The sequence below is a fragment of the Nicotiana tabacum genome, chromosome 2 (assembly GCF_000715075.1).
Source record: "Nicotiana tabacum cultivar K326 chromosome 2, ASM71507v2, whole genome shotgun sequence".
NCBI classification, from domain to species: Eukaryota; Viridiplantae; Streptophyta; class Magnoliopsida; order Solanales; family Solanaceae; genus Nicotiana; species Nicotiana tabacum.
Genome location: NC_134081.1, coordinates 107893151 through 107905404, shown reverse-complemented (window position 1 = coordinate 107905404; position 12254 = coordinate 107893151).

Genomic DNA, 12254 nt, shown 5'->3' with positions numbered 1-12254 from the left:
ACTAATAATAAATGACATTTATGTAAATAAATGCAAGTGAGTCATCTGAAAAGGGGTGAGATTCTTTGATACTCTCTCTGACAAAGATGGGTGGTGACAAACCTTAGAATATTCAGATCCTTCTTGAATCGTGGGAGAAAAGATTGACACAGATCTAAAGAAAAGATATATTTTGTATGTTAATGATTAAACAAGAATTTTCAGAGAATGTCAATGTATTGCTTTTTACAAATGAGTGTCCAATTCCCTCTACAATTATATCTCTTTCTATTTATAAGGACACATGGTCCACAAAAATCCTAATAGTACACATGAGAGGAATATACCCGGGAATATTCTCTATAAAGTCTTATCTATAAAACTAGTCGTTACTGCCTCGGTAAAGGGAATGCTCGTCCTCGTCCTTCTCCTGAGTCAACTCGACCTCGTCCTCGTTCTTTGGTGGGTCACTTCGACCTCGCCTTTGTCCTCTGCTGAGAACACATAGATGACGCATGGCAGCCTTCGAAGGCTCTCTTAATATTGACTTCGCCCACATATAATTATGATAATTGTTAGCCCATACAGTTAGTCCATCTGCTTGTTGAGGTCGTCCTCGTGGGCGATTTCAATGAGCGGATAATATCGTTCATGGTCGTCTTCGTGGGCGAGTTCAATGAACAGATTACAACGGTCATGATTGTTGTGACAAACATGCGACGTGGTTCTTTATGGACCGCATATTTCAAACCCCCAAATTTCCCGGGTGATTTGTTAGAACCATCTGGTCCAAGAAAAGAAGTGACGTTATGACGTCATGATGATGCCGATTCCCGACGCATTGCATCGATTCGCGCTTGACCCTTGATTGGCTCTTCCATTTTGATTCTAGTGCTAATTATGATGAACCATATCTGATTCGGTGCCCTAATCTCTATAAATGGGAATAGTTTCTTCATTATTCAAACTTTACTTCCTTTCATACCGTCTTTGCTCTTCATAAACTCCATTCCTTTTCTCGAATCTTCTTTTCCTTCTGAGCCTTAACTTTCTTTTATACTCTCATCTTCTTGTAACCTTCATAACCATGTCTAATCTTTCTATTAATGTTGATGAAGAGAGCCACGCCATTCCTTTGGCTATTGTGTTCCTTGCTCAGGGGAGGAGATCGTCCCCTGCAACCTTGAGGCTAGATCTGATTTTTAACAGTCGCCGGACGTGATGCCCAGAATATTTCTATAGTCGATGGTGTCTAGGCACTTGGATGAATTCAAAGCCAAGTTTGGCCTTACCAACCACATTGAATTGATCCTCGCTGGTGAAAACGAAGTGCACGTTCACCGTCCTGGGTATTGTGCTCTTTATGCCTACCCATTCACCATTGGTTACTCGTTCCCCCTTCTCCTGCCGATGGAGGAGTTTTGATGCCATTGTGGCATTTGCCCTGCTCGCCTCGCCCCTTATACTTATAAGGTCATCAAAATTCTATCAACATTTACTGAACTTGCCGGAGTCGAGGTCACAGTGCGACACTTGGTACATCTGTTCGCACCTAGCTTCTATAGAGGGACGATGTTGAACCTTCGGCATCGTGGGGAAAAATTCTTGATGGTGAAGATGGACGATAAGGGTATCGGCAATTCTGGCTCAACTACTTCTATGTCAAGATTGAGACCATTGTGGCTAATATTGACGGTTTCCCTAAGGCCTGGAACCATACACGTAAGTGTTCGAGGTTGTTTTTTGTTTTTACCTTTTGAAGCACTTTGTTCATCTCAAATTGGTCGATTAGTTCTTCTCTCCCTGTAGCCGCTAGTCGCCCTCCTCACCTGGCGATACGTATCTCTGACTAGGTCAAGTAGGTTCTCCTTTACACTGTGCGGATTCGTGACTGGCAGAGCTTTTTTCAGAAGTTCAGGCCGACCCTCCCCTCGACAGGTAATTTTTCTCTTCTGGCCATGATTGCATTTTGTATTGTCTTGTGTTGTTATAAACCCCTATATTTTTTTCTTTTTTAGGTTCAGTTAGTGGGACTTCAAGAATGAATAGGGAACCCGTGCCCACGTTTAGGAGGAGAATGACTGTTATGGCTTCCGCGCCTTCTGCCTGCGCCCCTATTTCAGCTGCTGCACCCGCTCCTCAAACATTTTCACTCATCGATGAAGATGATTAAGTCCCTTCCTGTGATGAGGATCCAAGGTCCCGCAAGAGGAAGGTTATGGACGTAGGGGGAGTTGGGGTGATACATATTGGGGATGATGTTGGGGCGACTTCTGAGATCCCACAATCGGAAGAGGCTACTGAAGGCGTGCCCTTGCGTCCCAGGAAGGAGATGGTTGTGGAAAGGACTCTTGTCGTCGGCTCCGTGTCTGCAAGGCAAGAGGAGGCCTCAACTTCCAGGTCGATAGCGGATGCTCTCATAGGCTGGCGGGGACAAAGGAAAAGACGTCGCCGATGATAGCAATGAGTAAGGTTCCAATATGGACCATGACGACCTCCTATAATCGACGAGGGGCTCACTCACTCAGATCGAGGTGATGATGGAGGGAGGCTTAAGGACTATCATGATCCAAATGGATCATGATTTGTGGATAAATACTGAGGGGGTGGTCCCTACTTTTGGTCCTCTTTGTTCCGACACTGATGGTGTGACCCTCAAGGAGATAAATGACAGTATCCTCTCAAAGAATATTGCCGGTCTTGCTCTCAGAGTAAGTATGGTTGTTGTTCGTTCTTCTCCTTTATCTTAACTTGTTTCTAAGTTTTAAGTTTTGTCTTTTCTTTGATTTGCAGACGATCATTATGGAAATTGAGAGTGCTCAGAGGGAGAAGAGATGGAAGGAAATTTATGTGAAGTTGGAGGGTAAGTACGAAGAGTACTGTGAAAAGTACCGGGATCTTTGTAGGAGGATTCATGAGGAGGGCGATGTGCCGGCCTTGAGAGAAGAGCTAAAGAAGAAAGATGAGGAGCTGATGGTGGTCGTGGAGAGATTCAGCGTCCTCGAGGGAGCATTGAGGAGAAAGGAGGAGGAGCTTAACCTGAGTAAGGGTGTGGAGGCCCAATGCAGCGATCATCAGAATCAGCTGGTTAGCTGCGACGCCAGTTAGAGGGATGCCAGCTTGAGATCGACACTCTCAGAGGGGAAGTTACCGGGAAGCAACGGATGCTCGTGGAGGCGAATTCCTCTCGATCGGAGGCTCGAAGGGAGACGATAATTTTGGAGTTGGCGAACAAAGTTCTCCATTCCGAGCGGGACAATATTCTTTCTGCGGCTGAAGCTAAGGAGGCCATGCTTGAGGAGAGAGTTAGGGAATTATGTAAGGAGAACTCTGAGTTGTATGACCGAATTGCTGCTCTTGAGGCCGAAAATGCCCAATTGCTTGTGCGACCTTCTACATCTACTACCTCTGAATATCCTAATATTCCTCGAGAGCAGTACAAGGAGTGGATCCTCGTTGATGCCCTGCTGGACGTGATTCATGATTTGAATAAGACGGGCTTTGTCTATGAGACGACTATCGGGGAGGCTCGAGTCAAATTTTGTAAGGCCTGGCTTGCTTGTGACTATGACCCCGCCACGCCTCGGGCTGACTACGAAAGAGGTGATGAGGGAGATGTGGACTAGCTCGTGGATAGTGCATGGTGCGACTCCGCATACAGTCGAGATGGGAAAGGAAAGGACGATGGAGGTCGAGGCGGCGACGACCACTGATTTCTTTGTGTTTTTTGCTCATCTCTTGTATTTTTGGTTGGCGTCTTCGAATGACTTTGTATAAACTTTCTTTATGAATATAAAAGTTCTTTTGGTTTCGTATATGCCTCATGTCTCTGTGCGTTCTTGTTTTTATACTTGTGTTTTGCTTATGAGTTTTTATCATTATTATTTTCTAAGTTGCGAAAGTCATGACGTTGTGTGTCCGTGGGTGTATCAGCCTTTGTTCGAGTCAGTTGAATATACTTTTAAGTTAAGTCGCGACTGATGGCCGATAGGTGTTGTTCGATCTTGGTCGAATCTACCTTTAAATGAGTCGCGGCCGAGGGCCGATATGTATTGTTCGAGATGGTCGAACTTAGCCTTTTATTAGTTCGTGGCCGAGAGCCAATAGGTGTTGTTCGAGCTTGGTCGAACTTAACCTTTCATTAAATCGGGGCCAATAAATCGTGGCCGAGGGACGATAGGTATTATTCGAGCTTGGTCAAACTTTACCTTTCATTAAATTGTGGCCGATGGCCAATAGGTGTTTTCGAGCTTGGTCGAGCTTAACCTTTCAGGAGATTAGTTTCAATAAACATGTATTTTTTATTATTTTGACGCCGTTGCTCTGATTACATTATCCAGTCCCAGTCCTAGTATATTCAAACCATTCATTGTTCGACTTGGAAAGTCTTGAGGAGTCGGGCAATGAAAAATATGGATGCTCTCGTGTACTTCAACTCTAAGTGTCCCACTCGTTGCCTCGTTAAAAACCTCCTTGAGAAAACTCTATTGGGACAAAACTCAAGTGACGAAAAAAAAGTACGACTTACTAGGCATTTCTTGTTTTTTAGAAGTTGAATTATATGAGGTGGCTGATATTATAGTTATTTGGCAGGGGTTTCCCTTCCATGGTTTCTAGTTGGAACGAACCCTTGTCTGTTTTGCATATAATTTTATATGGCCCGTCCTAGTTGGTTCCTAACTTGCCTTCTCGTGCATCCCTATTTGCTTGGATTTTGGCTTTGAGTACGTAGTCTCCGATCTTGAGCAATCGGACCTTTGCCTTTTTGTTGTAGTAAAGATGTGCTTGGAAAAATGAGCAATCGGACCTTTGCCTTTGACTACTTATTTATGCCTTTTGACTTATGTTTTAGTTCAAAAATATTTAAAAGTATTCCCCAAAACTAATAAAATATGCTTACTTGCAGGAGTATTGGAAAATGAGCCATTATGATGAAATCAAACTCAAGAGGAGTGCTTTTGAACAAGGACAAAAAATCAAGCAGAAAAAGCTAAAGTGCGGACCGCAGAACTTTGTGTGCAGCCGCAGAACATGAAGAAGAATTAACAGAGCTGCAATGTAAGGTGCGAACCGTACAATAATTGTGCGGCCCAAAAGTCAAGGTTTAGAGAGTTCCAACTCCAAGCCCAGCAATAACCGCGGAACGCACTATAATTGTGTGACCACAAAAATCAAATGTGCGGCTGCACCCAGAATTGTGCGGTCCGTAGAACTCAAGAAGATGCGGCCGCAGTGCAGAATTGTGCGGCTGCAGATCCAACTCCTGTCAAGAGCTGAAGTAAAGTGCGGACCGCACACAAAATTGTGCGGCCGTAGAACCTCCGAAAGGGAAATTTTGTCCGAAAATTCCAGCTTTGTATAAATAGACTACTTTCACAAAATTAGGTCAAGTTTTGAATACCAGAAACTGTGTAGCCGTTTTTCTTTACTCTTTTAGGCAACTTTAGCTCATCTTGTTTATTTTACATTGGAGTTTCATCTATTTATCTTTTAATATGAATTTTATCATCTTTTCTTCTTTATTTTCTTCATTACCCACTATGAGTATCTAAATTTCTAGCTAGGATTGTGACCCAAACCTAGTGTAGGAACCTAATGGGTGTTTGATTTAGGACTTGTTTATGGTTGGGTGTGTATTATTTAGCCTAGTTCTTGCTATAATTATAGAATTAATGGTTGCAAATATTGGTTCAAGCCTATTTGACTTGGTCTCTACTTGAGAAAGAGAGACTTAGTATAGGAAAACTTGGCTAACAAGAGTTTGGGATGAAATCAAGAGATTGATAGTCCCAATCAAAGGGTTGAACCTAAAGATAGTAAAACCCGACTTGAGAAATTTGTCAACTGTTTAGTTCAATACCCATTTGGACTTGAGAAAGCCAAATTGGGCAAAACCACTCTCTTACCGAGAGGTATTGAGTGGGTATTTGAGTGTTGATTGCTATAATACACCCCGACCAACGAAATCGCTCCAAAGCCCGCAACCCGTTAGGCAAACACCTAGGTGGAAGACACAACCCTAGACCTTTTACACATTTGAAAACCAACAACAAAAACATTCTTCTCTAGTTTCATATTTTTCAATTGCAATCCTTAGTATAATTTTATAAGTAAAATCAAAACAAAGTTTTTGGAAGTGCAACTTAGACAATTCACGGGCTTAGATCAAATACATACCACTAATCCCATTTATGCTCCCTGTAGATTCGATTCCGACTCCTAGTTGGGTATTCTTATTGTAGTCGACCGCTTCACACCCCCAATTTGAGATGTGACTTGGGCGAAATCAATTTTTGGCGCCGTTGCCGGGGAGCATAAAAACGGATTTAGCTAAATATTTGGTTTTATGTGTGAATTGTCTTCTTTTCCTTCCATGATACTAATCTTTTTGGTGAAACAATTTTAGGTGAAACAATGGCTTTCAACAATAATGATCCCCTCGAAAACATGCCTTTGGGGGATATAGACATGAAAGATGACCAAGTTGAAGAGGTTCCTCTTAAACCTGAAGCAAATAGACGAGGTCGACCGCCTCAAGACAACGTTCTGTTCTACCCCCAAATCCACCAAGAGCGGCTCCACACCGGGTGTTGCCGAATGAAGGGTATGCAAGTTCCATAGTCCTGCCCCGCATTAGAGCAGGCAACTTTCAAATCACAAATGTTATGCTCACATTGCTAGAGCAATGGGGATTCTTCACCAGGGCTCCGAATCAAAATGCATACAAATACTTGAAAAGGTTTGTAGATACTTGCTGGGGGAGTAAACAGACCAACGTCTCCAAGGATGCTCTAAAGTTGAGGCTATTTCCTTTCTCTCTACGGGGTAAAGCCTTGGATTGGTTAGAAAGGTTGCCAAACCATTCCATCCATACATGGGATGAATTGGCGGAGAAATTTATATCCAAGTTCCTTTCTCCCGGGCATATGGCTACTCTTAGAGACGAGATTCTAGAATTCAAACAAGAATTCAATGAGCCATTGCATGAATAATGGGAGAGGTACCGAACTATGGTGAAAGAGTGCCCAAACAATGACATGACGGAGGCTATGATTCAACAAACTTTCTACAAGGGGATCAATACTACCAATCAATGCGTGGTCAACCAACTTGCCAGTGGAAATTTCATGACAACGCCATATGCGGAAGCTTGTGAGATCCTAGATGAAATGGCGGATACTTCATTGGCATGGAAAAGTAGAGCGAATGTTCCTCAAGGTGATCCAAACATGATTCACCTACATAAAAAATTGCATGATTATGGGCAAGCAATTGCCGAGTTGACCACTACAACGAATCAATTAGCCAAGGCTCAACATCAACAAGTTCAAGTTCCTAAGCAAGTAAATGCAATGGAGGGTGTCAATATGATGGTAAACAAGAGAAGGCAAAAGGGTCCTCAAGTGCAAAACCATATGGAATATTATGTGCAAGAAGATAGTGGGTTCGATCACGATGAATCTTACAATGACCAATAGGAGGAAGTACAATATGTGAATAACTTCCAAGGGCAAATAAACAATTCTCAAGGCCCGAATCAACAACAATGGAAACCTCATGGTAATCAAGGGAATTGGAACAATCAAAACAACCAAGGGAATTGGAACAATCAAAACAATCAAGGAAATTGGAATGGTCAAAATAACCAAGGCGATTGGAGTGGAAATAGTCAAGGATATTGGGGAGGCAACAACCAAGGGGGGATGGAATGATAACCAAGGAAATTGGGGGTCGGGCTTTCAAAGGCCCCCAATGTATCAACAATCAAGCAACCCTCCTCCTTATCCTTCCCAGGGTCCAAGCTCTTCCAACAATGAGATGGGGCAAATTGAGAATATGTTTAAACAAATAATGGATAAGAATGTCGACTCCGATGCTCAACTAGCCTCTCACAACACTTCAATTCGCAATTTGGAAGTTCAATTTGGGCAAATCTCGCAAGCTTTAAACACTCGTCCTAAGGGGGCACTACCAAGTGACACGGTGGTGAACCCAAAGGGTGGGAATAACACGGGACATGCCATGGCCGTGACTACAAGGAGTGGAAAAGGTGGGGATGCAACCACCTCAAGTCAAAGAAAAATTATGGATGATGAGCAAGTGATTCAAGAAGATGAGATTCCAAACAATTTGGTTCAAGCCAATGATGAAGTACGAATTGATATTGATGACAATGTGGAGGAGACTCAAGAGGTAGTGAACCCAAAGGCTAAGGCACCAATGCCATGGCCTCCTCCTCCATACCCTCAAAGGCTTTCCAAGAAAAATGGTGAGAACCAATTCAAAAAGTTCATTGAGATAATGAAAAGCCTATCTATTAATATGCCATTGGTTGAGGCTTTGGAGAAAATTCCCGCTTATGCAAAGTTCATGAAGGATTTGGTGACAAAGAAGAGGTCGATGAATTGTGAGACTATAAAGATGACACATCAAGTGAGTGCAATTGTGCACTCAATGGGTCATAAATTGGAATATCTCGGCGCTTTCACAATCCCTTATACTATTGGAAGCGCCGACTTTGCAAAATCTCTTTGTGATCTAGGGGCAAGTATCAATTTGATGCCCTATTAGATTTTCAAGACTTTGGAAATTGGGAAACCAAGACCCACATCTATGAGGTTACAAATGGCGGATCGTACTATGAAGAGACCATTGGGTATTATTGATGATGTGTTGGTCCGTGTTGATAAATTCATCCTCCCGACGGACTTTGTGATTCTTGATTATGAAGTATACTATGAGGTGACTATTATTCTAGGGAGACCTTTCCTTGCTACGGGGAATGCTCTTGTTGATATAGAAGCCGATGAGCTCACTTTTCGGGTGGGTGATAAAAAGGTGGTTTTCCATGTGTGCAAATCTATGAGGCAACCGAATAACAATGAATTTTGTTCATTTGTGGACTTGGTGAAAATGTGATTATTGATGATACTAGTGCCATGATGAATGTGGATGATACGTTGGAGGCCGTTTTGCTCAACCTTGATGATGATGAGAAGGATGGCTATGTGGAATGTGTGAATGCATTGCAAGGAATGGGGTCTTACACTTATGAACCTTGCAAATTGTCCTTGGATCTTGAAAATCGGAAGACTCCTCCAACAAAGCCCTCAATCGAGGAGCCTCCCACTTTGGAGTTAAAGCCATTGCCTCCACATCTCAAGTATGTATTCCTTGGCCCTTGTTCTACGTTACCAGTTATTCTTTCCTCTTGTTTGACTAACGTGCAGGTAAACTCCACATTGGCGGTGCTACAAAAGAGGAAGAAAGCTATCGGATAGACATTGGCAGATATTGGGGGTATAAGCCCCGCCTTTTGCATGCACAAGAATATTTTGGAGGAGAATGCTAAACCCTCCATTGAACATCAAAGAAGACTAAATAAACCAATGTAAGAGGTGGTCAAAAAGGAGATCATAAAGTGGTTGGATGCCGGGGTTGTTTACCCCATTTTCGATAGTTCGTGGACCTCTCCGGTGAAATGTCCCAAAGAAAGGGGGCATGATGGTGGTCACCAATGACAAGAACGAGTTGATTTCTACAAGAACGGTGACCGAGTGGAGAGTGTGTATGGACTATCGCAAGCTCAACAAAGTCACAAGGAAGGATTATTTCCCACTAGCCTTCCTTGATCAAATGCTTGATAGGGTGGCCGACCGTTCTTTCTATTATTTCCTTGATGGGTATTCCAGCTACAATCAAATTCTTATTGCTCCAGAGGATCAAGAGAAGACTACTTTCACATGTCCCAATGGTACTTTCGCATTCTCATGGATGCTATTTGGTTTATGCAATGCACCGGCGACTTTTCAACGGTGTATGATGGATATCTTCACGGACATGGTGGAGGATTTCCTTGAGGTCTTCATGGATGACTTTTCAGTGGTTGTGAATTCTTTTGATGATTGTTTGAAAAATTTGGATAAGGTCTAGGCAAGATGTGAAGAGACGAACTTGGTGGGTGAATTGGGAGAAATGTCATTTCATGGTTTAGGAATCACAAAATTTTGAAGAAGGGCATTGAGGTCGACAAGGTTAAAATATAGGTGATTTCTAAACTTTCACCTCCAACATCCGTGAATGGAGTGAGGAGTTTCTTGGGTCATGCGTGGTTCTACCAGCGTTTCATCAAAGATTTTTCCAAAGTAGTGAACCCCTTGTGTAAGCTATTAGAGAAAGATTCCAAATTCCATTTCAACGAGGATTGCATGAAGGCATTTGAATTGCTCAAGTCCAAATTGACAACTACTCATATTATTACCGCACCAGATTGGAGCTTGCCTTTTGAGCTCATGTGTGACGCAAGTGATGTGGAGGTCAGAGCAGTTGTTGGGTAACATATCAACAAAATCTTCCATCCGGTCTACTATGCTAGTAAGACCATGAACGATGCCAATGTCAATTACACGGTGACCAAAAAAGAGCTCCTTGCTATTGTTTTTGCTATGGAGAAGTTTCGCCCGTACTTGATGGGTACAAAGGTGATTGTCCACACGGATCATGCGGCACTTCGGTACCTAATGAGCAAGAAATATTCAAAGGCGCGGTTAATGAGATGAATGCTTTTATTGCAAGAGTTCGATCTAGAAATCCAATACCGCAAAGGCAGTGAAAACCAAGTGGCGGACCACTTGTCTCGCTTGGAGAAGGAGGGGAGGTCACATGACGGCCTTGAAGTCAATGATTCCTTCCCTGACGAGCAACTTCTAGCCATTTCAATGACCAAGATGCCATGGTTCGCCGACTTAGCAAATTATCTTGTGAGTGGTATTGTACCGAATGAGTTCTCTTCAAACCAAAGGAAGAAACTCAAACGGGATTTCCTTGACTACTATTGGGATGAACCGTACCTCTTCCGGATTTGTACCGATGATATGATTCAAAAAGTGTGCCGGAGGAGGAACAAGTGGATATTCTTGGTGCTTGCCACTCTTCACCATATGGTGGTCACCATGGTGCAGTGAGAACGACAACGAAAGTGTTGAGTTGTGAATTCTATTGGCCTGCTCTCTACAAGGACGTAAGTGATCTAGTCAAGCGTTGTGATGAATGTCAAAAGGGCCGGTGGAATTTCAAAGAAAAATGAGTTGCCCCTCACCACCATCTTGGAAATTGATATTTTTGATGTGCGGGGTATTGATTTCATGGGATCGTTCGTAAGCTCTTGTGGGAACACCTATATTTTGGTAGCAGTGGACTATGTGTCAAAGTGGGTTGAGGCCATTGCTCTACCCAACAACGAAGCTCGAAGTGTGGTGGCATTTTTTAAAAGGAACATCTTTACAAGATTTGGTACTCCAAAGGCCATTATAAGTGATGAGGGATCGCACTTTTGAAACAAAGCTTTTGATACCTTACTCACCAAGTATGGTGTCACTCACAAAGTCACGACCCACTATCACCTTTAAGCAAGCGGACAAGTGGAAGTCTCCAACCGGGAGATCAAGAGTATTTTGTCAAAGACTATGAATGCCAACCGGACGGATTGGTCAAAGAAACTTGATGATGCTCTATGGGCCTATAAGATGGCTTACAAAACACCGATTGAGATGTCTCCATACCAGTTGGTGTTCGGGAAAGCGTGTCACCTTCCGGTGGAACTTGAGCACAAGGCTATGTGGGCTATGAAGAAGCTAAATCTTAAGTGGGATGTCTCCTCCAACTTAATGGTGGCACAATTGAATGAGCTAGATGAATTTTTGTACCATGTATATACAAGTTCATCCTTATACAAGGAGAAGATGAAGCACCTCCATGACAAGTATATTCGAAACAAGGAATTTAAAGAAGGTGATCTTGTGTTATTGTTCAATTCTCGGCTATGGATGTTTCCTGAAAAGTTGAAGTCTAAATGGAGTGACCCATTTGAAGTTGTGAGTGTGATACCCTTTGGTGCATTAGACTTGAAGAATAAAAATAATGAAGTGTTTAGAGTCAATGGTCACCGGGCGAAGCATTATTTGGGAAACGTTGATGATGGCCACGTCATGGCATTGATTCATTTCAAATGATTGATGGTAATTTATGTCGTTCCGCGACGTTAAATCAGGCGCTTCTTGGGAGGCAACTCATGTTTCTTTTTATTTTTATTTTTCTTCTTTTTATAGATAGGTCTTGATTTGTGCTAACTAGTTTTAAAGTATGTTGCAGGAATGAGTGTGCTTTGCAAGAACTGTGCTCAGGAAAAATGCTAAGTGTGAAACAAAGTGCGGACCGCACAATCTTGATGGCCACAACAGAAAGGAGTCTGCGGCCGCACAATTCATTATGCGATC